The following is a 14,890-nucleotide window of genomic DNA, read 5'->3' as shown; positions in this document are numbered from 1 at the left end:
ATGGAATCAAATGGGTGGATGGAGGGGCCACTTGAAGCTACAAGGACCCAAGGTGATAAAAGGAGGATCACCTCTCATTTTCAGCCATCTTGAACATTTGCAAACAAGCACTCTTTGTACGCTATGCTACTTAGCGAGTCTACCCGCTGTTTAGCCACGAATCTCTCACGCGGGAGATTCAACATCTTCTTCAGGGGACCATCTATGCCCGCCCTACGGAGGCTGTTTCACAGGAGTTTCAGGGAGTTCAACACAGTCACACACTTCAGCCAACAATGCAGAGAGGGAGCTGCTTATTTCCTGGGCATCCAGAAACAGGCAGGAGGAGTTGGAAGCTAGCAAGGAGGTTCATTTCTTGATGGGAGTTCTGAGAGCTGAGGAGGCTGCTTGTTGAGGAAATTTTCGCAGGGATTTACAGCCAGCTAGACTAGTGCATCAGTTATATGAATTTCTAGGTAGAGGGATTGTGTAGAGACCTGTAGCAGCAATTTCGTGGGCTTGGGAGAGCAGTTAATCTTGGCCAAGAGCCATCCAGGGAGCAAGGAGTTGGATAGCACAGGTAAAACCAGCATTTCAGAAGTGTTTACAAAGGGATTTGTAGGTTGTTTCCTGCAAGTTGAATTTAGCAGTAGAAGCTAGGGAGAGGCTCCAAGGAGGCCGACAATCCAAAGTCAAAACCAATGAAATTCCCTTCTAGGTTTTGTCCAGGAAGTCCAGGGCTGAAAGTATATAATTTTCTAGACAGTTTTTGGGCGCATTCAAGCAGGTCAGAGTTCAGCAAGGCAATAGTTTACTGGGGCAGCGCAGTGCAGAGTGGTGCAACAGCTGGGCAACCTTCATCTCAGCTATTTTCCAACCTAGGTTTGGTCTTGGTTGTTCAATGGGATAAGCCCAAGTGCACAATTCCATTTCATATTGTATCCAGTCCCCTGATTTTTAATAATATGGCTCAACAATTCCTGATTGGTAGGGTTTTCATGGATGTGTAATGTGTGTTTTTGTTTTTATATGTTGTTTCACTATTTATTTGCTTAATACCATTCACATTCCTACTTAGGAACATTACAACACACAAGAAGTATCATCCTTTACATGGCTTTTAGTGTCTAAAATGGCCACCTCCATTTGATCTTGGAGGTGCCAAGCTCTTTATCAAGCAAAGGCGATGGTTACAGACAAGACAACATATATCCAAAGATGGAAGATATTCATTTTCTGTAGGGATATTAAGGGCAAGAGATGTAACTTCATTACCTGTAGTTGTTGTGGCTCCCATGTATTTCACTGGAAAAATTGAATTTGAAGTGATCAATCAGTCTTACTCAACTTTCAATCATATCTCAGCTACCATTGTTCACTTAGGCCAGTACAGTGATATTTTGGACCAAAGCAATAGTCTTGATAGAAGACTCCAAACCAAATATGGCTTCCTTGATAATTGATCAATGTTATGGAAATGATTCGTAATGTAATGGAGAAAATACTTTTGAAGTTTGTCAAAAACTATTGGAAATTGAACTTGAAATCTTGTTTAAACATTTTTGTAGCCAAATGACCAAACGAGTTCGAAAAGATATTTTAAGAAGAAGGGATCTCAAGTCTATAGTGTTACAGTCAGTCTTGTCAGTCCTCCATCAGATATCAAAACTCTTTCTGCATTTCATTTTTAGGTGTCTCGCTCCATTCACTCAGCTACATTCCGCTAGGGGCATGCCATAATCTGACGGAAGCGTATTGTCAGTCATTACCCCTCATGCTTTGTACCTACTGGCTCAAGTCTGTTCATCAAAGTTCATTAAATGACAATCAATATTTGGTCTTTTGATGGACAAAAAATCATGTCAATCATAGGTCTAGGGTTTCATAAGTCGTGTCTTCAAAGTACCCAATAATGCCGGCAGGCTAGAGGGAGGTTCAATGAGTTTCATCTCCAAATTTTCATCATCCATAATGCTCAAGGGTGATTCCTTTTCAAAACTCCGTTTTGAAGAGGAGATCGTCAAATTAATGTTTATGATAAATATGTAAAGTTCTCCACCATGAAGTACTTCAAAAGAAGATTCTAATCATCCTTTGCCAAATTCCATGTCAGCTACCCCTGCAAAAAATTGCCAAAAAATTTCATCATTTTAGTCAAAAATCCAAAAAGGAAATGTGAAATACAGAGTTGCATTAAATTGTGGAAAAAGTGCCAAAACAAAACATTGCAAAAGTGGGTTTTGAAGAAACAAAAATCAAAACCATGTATCCATTTCTTTATACATATTTTCTCATAAGGATCAAAGTCATTTTAAATGCCAAGGTCGGAGAGAAGCATTTCAAAGTGAATTGGGTGAGCCAGCGCACGTTTTGGGTAAAGTTGGAGGTGTCTTGACAGGCGCGGCGCATACAGTAGGTGGTGCAGCGCACTGGGCCAGTGTGGCACATTGGGCGCGATCCTCCAGTGCAATTTTGAACGGGCGCGGCGCACCGGTAGCGCGCGGCGCATAGAACAGGCGGCGTGGCGCATACAGTCTAACACCCAAAAAACGCCCGAAATTCCTCCAAATCACCATTGAATTTCTTGGACGTGCTAGGTAGGGTCGACATCTCGGTGGTTCATCCATTTTTGTGTGTTGTGTGATGGTGGTTTATGGTTCCAAATGTTTGAAACAAAATTTCCAAACCCTACCTCTAAAAATCCTTATGTCAATTGTTGTTAAGGGTTGCAAATTCATCATTTTGTTACCAAGGTTCCCCTTCCATCCCATCTGTCCCTTTTTCCTTCATTCCCTTTTTCCTTATACCATATCCCTTTGAATGTCATTGTTCCCTATCCCCTAAAATTACTAAACCCTTATCCCCAATTCCCTTTCACCCATTGCCCAATGTAAAACCCCAAACCCTACCCTATGCAAAGTTCCCAAACCCTCCTACATTTCCCTAAATAAAATCTATCCTAATACTCCTAATCCCTTCATATTTTCCCTCCCTAACAGTCCCTTGTTACATTGCTCCCTTGGTGACAGATTTCAACCATATTACAACAACAGTCCAAAACAGTCTTGCGACCAGCATTCATTTCTCCAAGCAGATTTCATAGCATCAATTATGTCATCTGATCATTCATCCGACTATGAGGTGGAAACTCAAAGTGACTCACCCACGGAAGAACATGCACCCCGAAGGCCTCATAAAAGTGGCAGACATGTTAGAGAAGAACCGACTACCCTCATAGAATTTCAGGCCTGCCCTCTTGCCGTCTCTTGTTTTCAGTTTCAGTCATGCTATGAGTTTTGTGAAAAGGTTTCAAATGTTCAATTTCACCATGAGTTGGCTCGCCTATTTGTTCTACATTTACATGGTGCTCAAGTTACTTTGGCCGGTGTTACTTTCACACTTACACTGGACTCTATCTCATTAGCTACCGGCATGCCTAATATTGGAGAGCCATGGAACAAGAGACAAAAAGTTGACCGACAACATTATGAGCCATATGTTAAACCTGGTTTCTTGAGGCAGCTTAAGAGGGTGTTTCCCTTCCGATATCTTAAAGATGAATATGCCCCTCTAATGAAGTTAATTATGAAGTATTTCAGTTGTGAAGGCCGTTTCTCCCGGTTATATGCTTATCACATCAGGTTGCTCATGCATTTCACCCGGGTACGCATGATGAACATCCCATATTTCATATGCCGAAACATAGAGAGGATGACTGCCCTTGTGCAACACAAGACCCCTGAGCAGCAGTTCAACAACATTTGTCATTTTGCTCTCATCAAGATTTTGGTGGTGCATCAGCTTGATTTACAGGGTATCACTTGGGATGATTTCATCTCTCGTGACTTCTTCCGAGCTTCACAGGGATTATCAGAGGTTAAGCATGAGATAGGGGGACCTTCTCATCAGTATGAGCGCCATGAGACCGCTAGTGTGCCGGTATTCATCACATATCAGAGGGGCGCTAGACATTTGTTTGCAGCAGCAAAGTGAGTGTTATCTCCACCCGGGGTGGAAGGGGCCTCGCTTCCGACATCAGCACTACAGGTACAAGACAGAGGTAAGGATCAGTTGCATGATGAGGGGCCATCAGGTGAATGAGAGACCGACTTCGTTCTCCTTCATGATGATGATACAGATACAGGTCCGCAAAGTGCACAACTTAAAGGGATCATCCAGGAGTAGCAAACAGAGATCGAAGCCTTATCCCTTGACTTGGAGAGAGCTAAATGGAATATGAAATACCTGGAAGAGAGGAACAAACAACTTGAGGATCGGCAAGCTGAGATAGAGTTGCAACTGATCAAGGAAAACCGGCAACACATCATGGCAGCACAAGGTAGACCTGACCTATGGAGCAAAGAGATGAGGACCGGGAGTATGTTTTAGAGAAAGTGAAAATTCACTTGGAGAAGCTATTGGAGAAGGCTAATAGGGAAAAAGCGATGCTGAGGTGCATGACTTACCATTGCATGGCCCGAAACATGAGCTCCAAAGCGAGAATCAGGATCCTAAAGGCGAAATTGAGAAAGGTGACAAAAAGACAAAAGAGGCAAAAAGAGCAAGATCGGCTCCGAATCTTGGCCGAGGCCTGTTTTTCCCAGCATGAAATGTGATGGAGAAGGTACAACCCAAATTTCAAGAAATTTGGAGCACATTTTTGCATTTTGAAATTTTTTGCACAAAAAACAGGGTTTTTCTCCCTATGTGTCGCGCCACATGGCGCGTGCTTTTGATAGGAAGCTCCAAATGAAAAAAAGTTTATATTTTTGGATTTTCCATGGAAAATCATGACTGCTGGTGCATGGCCAAGAAATTTGGGCAAGTTTTGAGTCCTCAGGAGGTCAAAAACACCCAAACAATGACCTCTCTACCCCTATTTTGACACACAGGAAGCAGTCTTGGGAGATTGCAGTTTTGGAGGGGCAAATGACATCCAAATTGAAAAATTCCACTTGGGTTGAAAATTACACAGGAATGGCTTTCCAACAAGCACACTTGGGCTCAATTTGGACTTCAGAAAATGTCTCAAAACCATCTCCAAAGTGGCGCAACGTATACATCTTTTGGCGCGGCGCATAGAGACCCAAAGGCCAAATCACTTCCGCTCTACGAGAATTAGATTTGTTTCAGTGCGATTTTCTCCAAGTAACTTTTTCAAAGCCTGTTCAATGATTTTTGGCTATGGTACTGTGGTTTAGAAGTGAAGACAGTTGAAAGTGAATATTGGTGCATGGTGAGTTAAACGAAAATTGCACTTGGGCCCGTTCATTAACAATATATGTTTTCTCTTCATTAAAGGCACATCTTATTTAAAAGCCATGTTATTAAAATGATAGTTGTTATTCAAACGGCAAAAAGGAAGGCGAACAGTCGCCCCAGAAGATCTACGATCCATTGTTGTTTTTTTTTTTTTTAATTGGTCATCAGAGAAATCAAATGTAACGTTGCTCCTGTTACTGATGGTTGGCTTTTCATTTCCGTTTGTAATGATTAAACAATCCCCCAACTTTGGTTCGATCCACTTTCTCATGGCAAAGCTTATTTATTGTATTGAAAGTCATTTGTAAAAGGTTGGAGTTTCTGGGAATAGCGTGGAGAAAATCTCAGCATTTTCATTGTACAGTTTTGGCTTGGAAATTAATAGAATGATGCAGCTCTGATTCATGAGATCCCTGTGGTGTGAGTTTAGAAAATGTGTTTTTCTTTCTAAGTTTCATATGTATTATGTTATGTTTACCATCCATTCATAATCATTTCTGGTTGAGTGCTCTTAAGTAGAAGAGGTAGAATTCAGTTTATGCTCTGCCTTGTAAAGCATTCATATTTTGTGTATCTTCTTCTGTCTGAAAAGGATTCATGCGTATGCCCTTTTTAGCTTTTTTCAACAGTCTTTCCACTCCATTTTATTTAAATTTGATTGCTAAACCTCTCGCCTATCTTCCCTCACGAAATATCCTGTGCCTTTGATTTAATTTCCCAGCTCATGCGGTCCTTTGGTCCCACACAGCCCAGAAAATTCAGTCATTCAAAAATCGCCTTTTTCCATATCTATTTACTAGCCTGAAATCAGTATTCAGTTTAAGTCATCTCAGACCATATTGTTTATCCCTCACTGAGCATGTCCCAGAGAGAGCCCTCTCCTGTTCTGGTAGGGATAGCTACCAGACTGAGCGTGGTTTGTGGTTACCTTGAATTTTGCCTTCTTTCAAACTAACGCAGATTTAGGCTCTAACATAGTGGTGACTCCACTGGGGACGGAAATTCTTTGTTTGTTAGTCTTCTTCGTTGCGTAAACGGCAGGATTAACCTACAAACACCCCAATACTTCTGATAATTCTAAGCTTCCAGATGATAAGTTTAGGATTTGATAGGCTGAGTAAGTTGTTCATGTCCTTTTGATTATTTTGAAAATAGCACGCTGGCTTCAAGAAGATATACCAGAGCTAATCCAGATCCAGATCCTCCTCATATCTACGAAAATCCCAATTTGATTCCAAGACTTCTTCGTCAAGAGAGCTCTATAACTCCCGTGTTCAAATCCCATTCATGTCCTAACATTTTTGAGTATCTTGAAGAGCTTGATTTTGATGAGCAGTTTGAAATATCATTGTTCGAGACCAAATCCAAAAGGGCTGTTGACTCTACTATTCCCAATCCGCAGTTTCTTGTAGACCTAGAAACTGAAAGGGCTAACCGATCAATTGATGATTATATTGTGACACAGCTTCAAACTCCAATTGTTAACTCCCTACAAGCTGCACACACTCCTCCAACACCTCCAAGACCAAACCGACCAAGAGTGATGCCTGCTCGTTTTTCACCTCTTGTGCTGCCTCAAGTTTTAGATGATATGCCTGCAGATTATCAAAGCAAAATCCCTTTGTTTGATGGCGCTCCTACTAGCATTACCGCTCAGCAACATGTGGACAGAATGGCAGATTTCTGTGACCTTCATGAGATTGATGCAGAAAATGTGACAATGAGACTCTTTGTACAGACATTTGCAGGTGAAGTTAGGAAATGGTTCAAAGGTTTGTCGGCTGCACGTATCGCTACCTTGGCTGACCTGCAAAGACAATTTTTAGACCGCTGGGAAGTGAAAAAGAATCCTCTTCAAATTCTGGCTGAATATGAGCAAATCAAACGAAACGCTGGTGAGTCGGTCCAAGACTACTGCATTAGATTCAATTCTGTTTATAATGAAATTCCCGATCATCTAAGGCCACCTGTAGGGCTAGCTACCAGACTGAGCGTGGTTTGTGGTTACCCTGAATTTTTCCTTCTTTCAACCTAAGGCAAATTTAGGCACTAACATATAGAATGTTATATTGACACTTCAATTATCACAAGTTTTCTTGTGAAGCATTTCCAATAGGAAATTGGTCTCTTCCTACGCTTGCCACTATAAAACGCACTACTATTGTTGCGAGAATCGAGTAAAGTAATTCATTACACGTTGTGTCTGAGATCAAGAAAATGCTACTGAAAGTCTAGTATACTTCAAGGCTAATGAATGCAAGATACCTGAATCTATCCTTATTAAAGAGTATGCTTCATTTCCACACTTGATGGCGAAAATTGTAGATTAGTGAGGAATTTGGTTGTGATAGGCTTTGTTAGCTTGAACTCAGCTAAAGAATCTATTTTTTTTGTAAAGATCGACTCTTAATTACTAATACAAAAGAGAATACAAGCAAGTCTACCTGGCATTAAGGGCTGCCCCGAATGGAAGCCAACCCAAAACCACTAGTTTAGCGTCTTTAGATTTCTAATGCTATGTTTTACAATAAATTCTGAAAGGGTCATTGATTGTTCAGAGAAAGCTTTACAAAAATAGACATGGAATTTGCCAGGATGCCCTCTAGCCACAAAACTAACTAGGAAACCACAAAACATGACTATATTAGCTTAATTCCAAAGCTAGGAACTGACATGATGAACTACCACTAAGTCGGCAAGGTGAACCTCATTCACAGATGTGTCCCAATTGCCAGAAGACCTTAATGGCTTGCTTCCCATAAATGCACTGACAGCCCCGAACACTAGCTCTTGTTTCTCCAGGCCACTATCCTTAAAAATGTTGGTGAAGTGAATAGTGTGCAACGCCGTAGCCTCGAGACACTTGCCGAGGGGATTAAATTATGAGCGGTAGTGCCTTCAAAAAAAGTTCTCAGTTGCTCAGGGACTGGTTGTGACTAAGTCAACTTTAGAGATTTGCACTGGGTATCAAGACCATGGTTGGCCAAGTGATCAGCCAGCTTGTTACCTATGCAACGGACATGGGTTAAATGAGGAGCTTTAATCCTTTTGAGAATTCTTGCTACCCTTTGAAAATGCAATTCTAACCTCTAGCTTGTCGAGGCTTTGGAGAGGGGAATGTCGTTCTGATTTTTTTTTTAAAATAGAGATGATCACGAGAGAGTCTATAAGTTGATGATGATTTGACTAAAGGGCAGTTGACAGTCCATGTTCCAAGACCCACAGTTGTGCCTCATTACTTTTGAGAGAACCAAGCAGGCCCAAGTAAATGACAAGAATTTTCCCTTCACTGTCGCGGATGACTCGTCTATAGCAGGTTGGACCTAGATATCCTCTAGAGACACCATCGAAGTTGATTTTTAGAAAGCCTTCAGCAAACAAGACCAAAATGATGGGTTGGTGACCAAAGGAGAGAAGATGTTATTAGACGGGATAGGCTCACGCTGCCTGATGTTTAAAGCCTGCAAGATTTCTTTTTCTTTCAGGGGACAGTCCCAGTGTTGTGCGTTGCAGTGCCCTGTGGAGATAGTCTCATCAAGCTAAGTTATGAGTTGATCCCATGTTCTAGCTATGAATGGAGTTTGATTTTTGAAGACTCTTGCATTTCACATCTTCCAGATATTCGAGAGAGCGAGACTAGGGGCCAACTGCCAAACTTTGTTGAGGATAGGGATGCTAAAAGTCGTGGCCTTCCAAGTCTCCAAATTGATGGGGATGCTTGTGGGCTTAATATTCTCTCCTTGGAAGGCTCAATGAAGGCAATCCCAAATATCCACAACAAAAGTGAATTCCAAGAATAGATGTGTTAAATCCTCTATCTAATTATAGCAGAGGGGGCATGCTGAGGGACCAATGAAGCCTCTCTTCTGAATGTTCTCCCACATTAATGTTTTCTTCTTGATTAATAACCATAGGAATAAGGTCACCTTCGGCCAATGCATCAGTTTCCACAACTGTTTCCAGACTTTTTCCGCTTCATCATGACGGAAATGGACGAAACGTTTGTGTGCTTCTTTTCGATTGAATGTGCCAGTGGTTCCATGCCGCCATCAGAGCAGATCAGAACCTGTTTGGATGCCTATGTTCTGAGCCATTAGGATTGATTCCAGAAAGTGTCTCGCAATGACCTGAATCTAATGATGTGTTTGAGAAGGAAGTTTCCAGGGCTACCATAGCCTGTTTGGGGGTATCTGATCCTCCCAGAAGTGAGCCACAACAAAGAGACATCGGGTAGATTCTTGAGTTCTTATTTGATCAAAGTGGAAGAGAGAAGAGGTGTGGCCATTGATTCTGTTATCACTTAGAACTAAAAAAAAAATTATGCATATAGTTGTTTGTCCTAGTCCAATTACAAAGGTCTGTGTTAAGTTGATTTCGTTTTATATGTCTTACTTAGGATTTGGAATTTTAAAGTTTTTGATTTAAACTATACTCGAATCTTATTGGTTCTCCTCCACCATCATTGTTCCATAGTCATGTCTTGTCTCATCCGAGTCACCGAGTCTTTTAGGAATTTCGCAGCGTAATCCTATTGGCCAGTTTCGCAGCGCAATCATGGTTTAGCAATTTCGCAACGCGTTATGATTAGGCCATTTCCCAGCGCATCATTAGAATTTAAAACTAACAGCGTTGTGAAATCGTGGATTCATGCATTTCGCAGCGAACCCTTCCCGAAATGTCAAGTCCGTGGGTGAATCATCAGTTGTGTCCACTCATGTCAGTTTATGTACCTCCCGTATCACGTTTGAGTGCTCATTTGCCACTACCCCACCAATAGATCTGTTGATATGCACAGAGATATCATTCCCAATAGATTCTACCGTGCATAGACCTTTATGATAGTCGTAAGTGCTGCATGAGTGACCTGTCTGTTTGATTATGTATGGAAGTGTTTCAATGAAAAAATTTTGAATTTCAAGCGAGGCGGATTTCAAGCAAGCCTGATTACAAGCGAGGCTGAATTAAAAAGAATTGAACCACCATTGCAACTGAAGCTGCTAGACTCTGTGTGTGTGAATATTTTGAAAGGAAAATGGAGAGAAAAGAGCACAGATCCGGTAAATGCCAGAGGACTGAACCTGAGGGCTTGGATATAGCGTTGAGGGATGAAGGCGTGAAGAAAGCGTTCAAAGATGCCGACTGCTGGAACTTTTGCAAGAAGCTACAAGGAGGACATGCGCATGTAACCAAAGAGTTTGCGCTAAACTTCACTGGTTTAAATTCAAAGATAGCTATGCTAGAAGTCCAAGTTTCTCCAGAAGTCATAGCTGCTGTAACAGAGATCCCAAGAGGACGGGAAGAATGGTTTAAAAATTTTAAGTTTGATATGAATCCTTGTAAGGAGTTTTTAAAGGAGGCATATGTAAATGAAGACTTAACAAAAGCAGTGCCCAGAAATTATGTCAAGGAACATTATGCTCTTCTTCTCACCTGCATTTAGAAATACTTGACCTGTGAAGGAAGGTACAATAAGGTCTATTCTTACCATTTCAAACTGCTTTTACATTTCACTGGGAAAGTTTCCATAGACATTCCTTTTTACCTATTTCGCAGTTTGAGTAAGATGTGTGATAAGGTGCAGCTGAGGAAAGAGGACTGTGAAACCTCTTTATTTCATCATGGTTTGATTAAATTGCTAGTTTTAGATGGCCTCCAAAAGATAGGCAGAGACTGGAATTCGTTTATTTTTATGGCTGGATTCCAAAGCAAGACTGGCCTTACTCCACAACCAGCCAAAGAATTCACAATAGCTGAACTCCAAAAAGAAGCAAGAGCTAAAAAGCAAATCAAGTCACAACAAAGGAAACCAGTGAAGCCACTGATCATTCAAAAACAACCTCAGCAATCAACAAAGGAAAAAACTCAGGATAAGAAGACTGCACCTAAAACAAGCAGATCTGAAACAGTCTCAAGGGTAAGGACAAGAAGTCAAATAAATAAGGAAAAAGGTAAGGACATAGCTGTTGAAGAGAGCCCAGTGTCTAAGGCAAGCTTGAAAGATCTATTACAGGCCATTGAATTCGAGCAATCTGAACCAATCCATATTGATTTAACACAGTCATCACCAGAAGGTGCCAAGAAGTCTAAAGCCTCAAAAAGGCTTAAATTCGATGAGCCAGGTGAAGAATTTATTTTTAAACCCAGAAGACCTATTACAAGGAAGCAAGTAAAGGAAGCGCTGCCCAGAACAGAGGATACCGAGAAGGTTAGGCAAAAGGGTACAAGCAGAACAGTCATCACATCTCAAGGAGATAATATAGCAGTCATAAAGAGCCAATTAGAAGCAGCTAAATATGAGATTGCCAAATTGAAGCAAGCAGTTAGAAAACATGCAGATGTGTATACAAATTATCGTAAAGTTCTGTGGAAAGGGACTGAAACTTTTCAAAATCAGTTGAATTTAGTAGTTGATGGCCATGCACAATTTCACACATGGACAGTACCAGCCATCAAAGAGGCCCAGTTCATTAGAAAAATAAATATGCAATTAAGAGCTGAGAATAAAGCTCTGAAGAAGAAGATTGAAGACCTGAAGGTACAGCTGGACCAGTTATCTACTAAATGAATTTTCTCTTCAAGAGAGGTTTTGTTCCAAATTTTTGTCAAATCTGCTTAGTCTTATTGTTTTTGAAGACATGTAAATCCCTGCTATATATATGAAAAGTCGAAGGAAGTTTTTGGCAATCAAATGTTTTGGTGATAAAGGTCTCGGGTCAAAGGCAAGCTGTTTCAAATAATACAGCAGTTTTGTAGCGCGCTACGAAACTGCTGTAGGTGATGATGTTAACGCAGACAAGCAGTTTGGTATTATGAGCGGGAATTTTTAAAGGGAGACACCTAAAGGATATGCAAGATATCAGATGGAGCTACAATAGCCGTTCAGATCAAGACAGGTGTACCTTAGAAAGGGTGGAATATTTTAACCCAAGTTAAATTTCTGTTATAAAGCCATTTTATCACCGTTCAAAGGGTATTAAATGAGTTGCATACAAAGAACTTTTTCCTGCACACATATCCATCGATGCAGCCTCCAACACATCAGGAACGTGGCAGGGTTCCATATTTTGGGTTATTAAAAGCTAGAAGACATGCTGCTGTACATTTGAGAAATTTGAGGAAAACTAGAACCGAGAAACAAGGGACATCTCCCAACACCACTGAGTAGTTAAAGGATTTAGCGTTCAAGGTTGATATGGAGTATTAAATATCCAGCTCAGCCACATCAAAAAGGGGACCAGGTGTCAAAGAACAAGGAGAAGTCATTATGCATGGAAGATAGAGTTAGAGTCATAGTTAATTTAGAACTCTTTAAAACTCCAGTCAGCACTTTATTGTATTTAATAGTTAGTTAAATAGCTGATAGGTGTCATTAGAGGCAGTTATCGAATTCCCCTCATGCTGGAGGAGGAAGTTCGAATTAGTTAGAATAAGGATTCTATATATAGCTGAGACAGCGATGTAATGAGGGTTGGATATTTTATAAAACAGAGTACTGTTTTGGCTTATGTAAAGACAGAATTCAGTAATATAAGTTGGCTGTTTTTCTTCTCAGGATTCATGAGGGATTTCCATGTTTAGAATGTGTGATTTTATTCTTTCCTTAATGTCTTTTACAGTTGCATATATGTGTAATCACTCAGAATTCATTGATCATGCTCTGACTTCCTGTATGCATGTATGAACTGTGGTTTTATATGAGTTGTGTTCTGAACATCTAAATGCTAAATGCCCTGACTTCTATGTAAAGGCAGTCTCATTATTTACTGAAGTATGATTGACTCCATAGGCCCAATGGAAATTAGTTTAATGTTTGTCCAGCATTCATATTTGTTAATGTTATTCCACAAGAGTTAGCCATCTTATTAATAGTCAAAATCAATAACCCTTTGAGAGAGCCCTCTCAGGCTAAGGAGGCTAAGCCTTAGTCAAAAGATTGGTTTGAAACAGTTACTTGAAGTCTTCCTGGTCTGCAGCCTTCCAGGGCTTGATTTTGAGATAACATTTTGGTGCGTCTGCCGGGAGTCTGAAGATTACTCATTCCTGAAATTATGAAGCTGAACTTCTGAAGGTAGCAGGAGCTCAGAAAGTTTTTCGAGGCTGCATTCTACCTTGGTGACTCCATTCAATCTTAAAGTTTAAAAGGTGGCTTCGAGAGGAAGATATACAAGGAGTAATCCTGACCCAAACCCACCTAGTCCTGTGGATAATCCCAACATTATCTCAAGGAGCAAGCAAAGATTTTCTGATATACCAGGTACTTCAACCATTTCAAAATCTTTGTTTCCTGAATTTTCTAGAAGTCCTGAAGATAAAATTGTTGATGAAAAAATTCAAGAGGTATTGTTGAGGTCTGAAAACGAAGAAGAGCTTACTGGAATTATTTTAGATTTACAAAAAAGAGGCATTGATACTTCATCTTTAATGTCACAAAAAGATAAGGAAGAGTTTTGGGAGGTTGTTACTTCGGAATTACTATTATAGGAAGAGGACTTAAATCAGCTCAAGGAACTTGATCCTTTTGAAGTTTTGCTCAAATCTAAAACTGGTTTACCTCTCCCAAATTGGAGTTCTTTTGTCAGTGGTTTGCAAAGTCCAAACAACCCTTTCTGTACTAATACTTTATCTTCTGCCTCTGTTAGTCCAAATAGTCCTCAGACACTATCTCACACAAGATCTGCTCCCACTGGTCATACAATACCTGTTGTCACTGCTCCTCCATTCATTATGGCTATACCTGCTAGGTATGCTCCTCTAGCTCTCCCTGCTGTTTTACATGATCTTCCTAGTAAATATGCTGCTAGGATTCCAACATGGGGAGGTGATGAAGATATTACAGCAGAGGAACATGTGGATAGGTTCAATGATTTTGTTGACAGGGAAGAAGGGGATGATGAAGATGTAAAACTAAGATTGTTTGCTCAGACTTTTATTGGGGAAGTCAGAAAATGGTTTAAAGCCCTTAGAGCTGGAAGCATTCATAGTTAGGTAGAGTTTGAAGACAATTTTCTAAGGAAATGGGGAAACAGAACTAACCCTGTCCAAGCCCTTACTGAATATAACAATCTTAGGAGAGCTCCAGAGGAAACTGTTCAAAATTTCTCTAAGAGGTTTAACAAAGTATATGATTCTATTCCAGCTCATTTGAAACCTCCTGGAGCTTTGGCACAGTTGAGATATGCTGAATCATTTGATTCAGATTTTTCTCTTTTACTCGGAGAAAGGGAGTCCGCCTCTCTTGCTGACATGCAAAATGATGCAATTAAGGTAGAGGTGAATATGCTTGCTGCTAAGAAATCAAAGATGGCAAAGTCTAAGTTGAAGGAGGAAGAGAAGCCTTCCACATCTGCTCAAGAAGACAAGTTTGAAACAATGATGAAAACCATGGAGAAATTGATGGACAGATTAGCTCTTGGGAATGCTTCTGCTCCTCCAGCATAACAAGAACCTCAATTTAGGAACCCTCAGTTCAGAAGACCTCAGAATCAGCAAAGGCCAAGAGACAACCGAAATCAGCAGGCTGATCCTCCAGTGAGACCTCCTTTCCAGCAAAATTTGGTAGATGAAGAGGATGAACCTGAAGTCCCTGAGGAATCAATTCATTGTTTTGATGAGGAAGGGTCAGGAATTTTCTTGACCAAGGAGGAACATG

This window comes from Pinus tabuliformis, chromosome 4_2 (assembly GCF_031772625.1).
Source record: "Pinus tabuliformis cultivar Carrire ecotype Pingquan chromosome 4_2, CPIR1, whole genome shotgun sequence".
NCBI lineage: Eukaryota > Viridiplantae > Streptophyta > Pinopsida > Pinales > Pinaceae > Pinus > Pinus tabuliformis.
The sequence above is the reverse complement of the archived record's forward strand: the minus strand, read 5'-3'. Positions refer to the sequence as shown.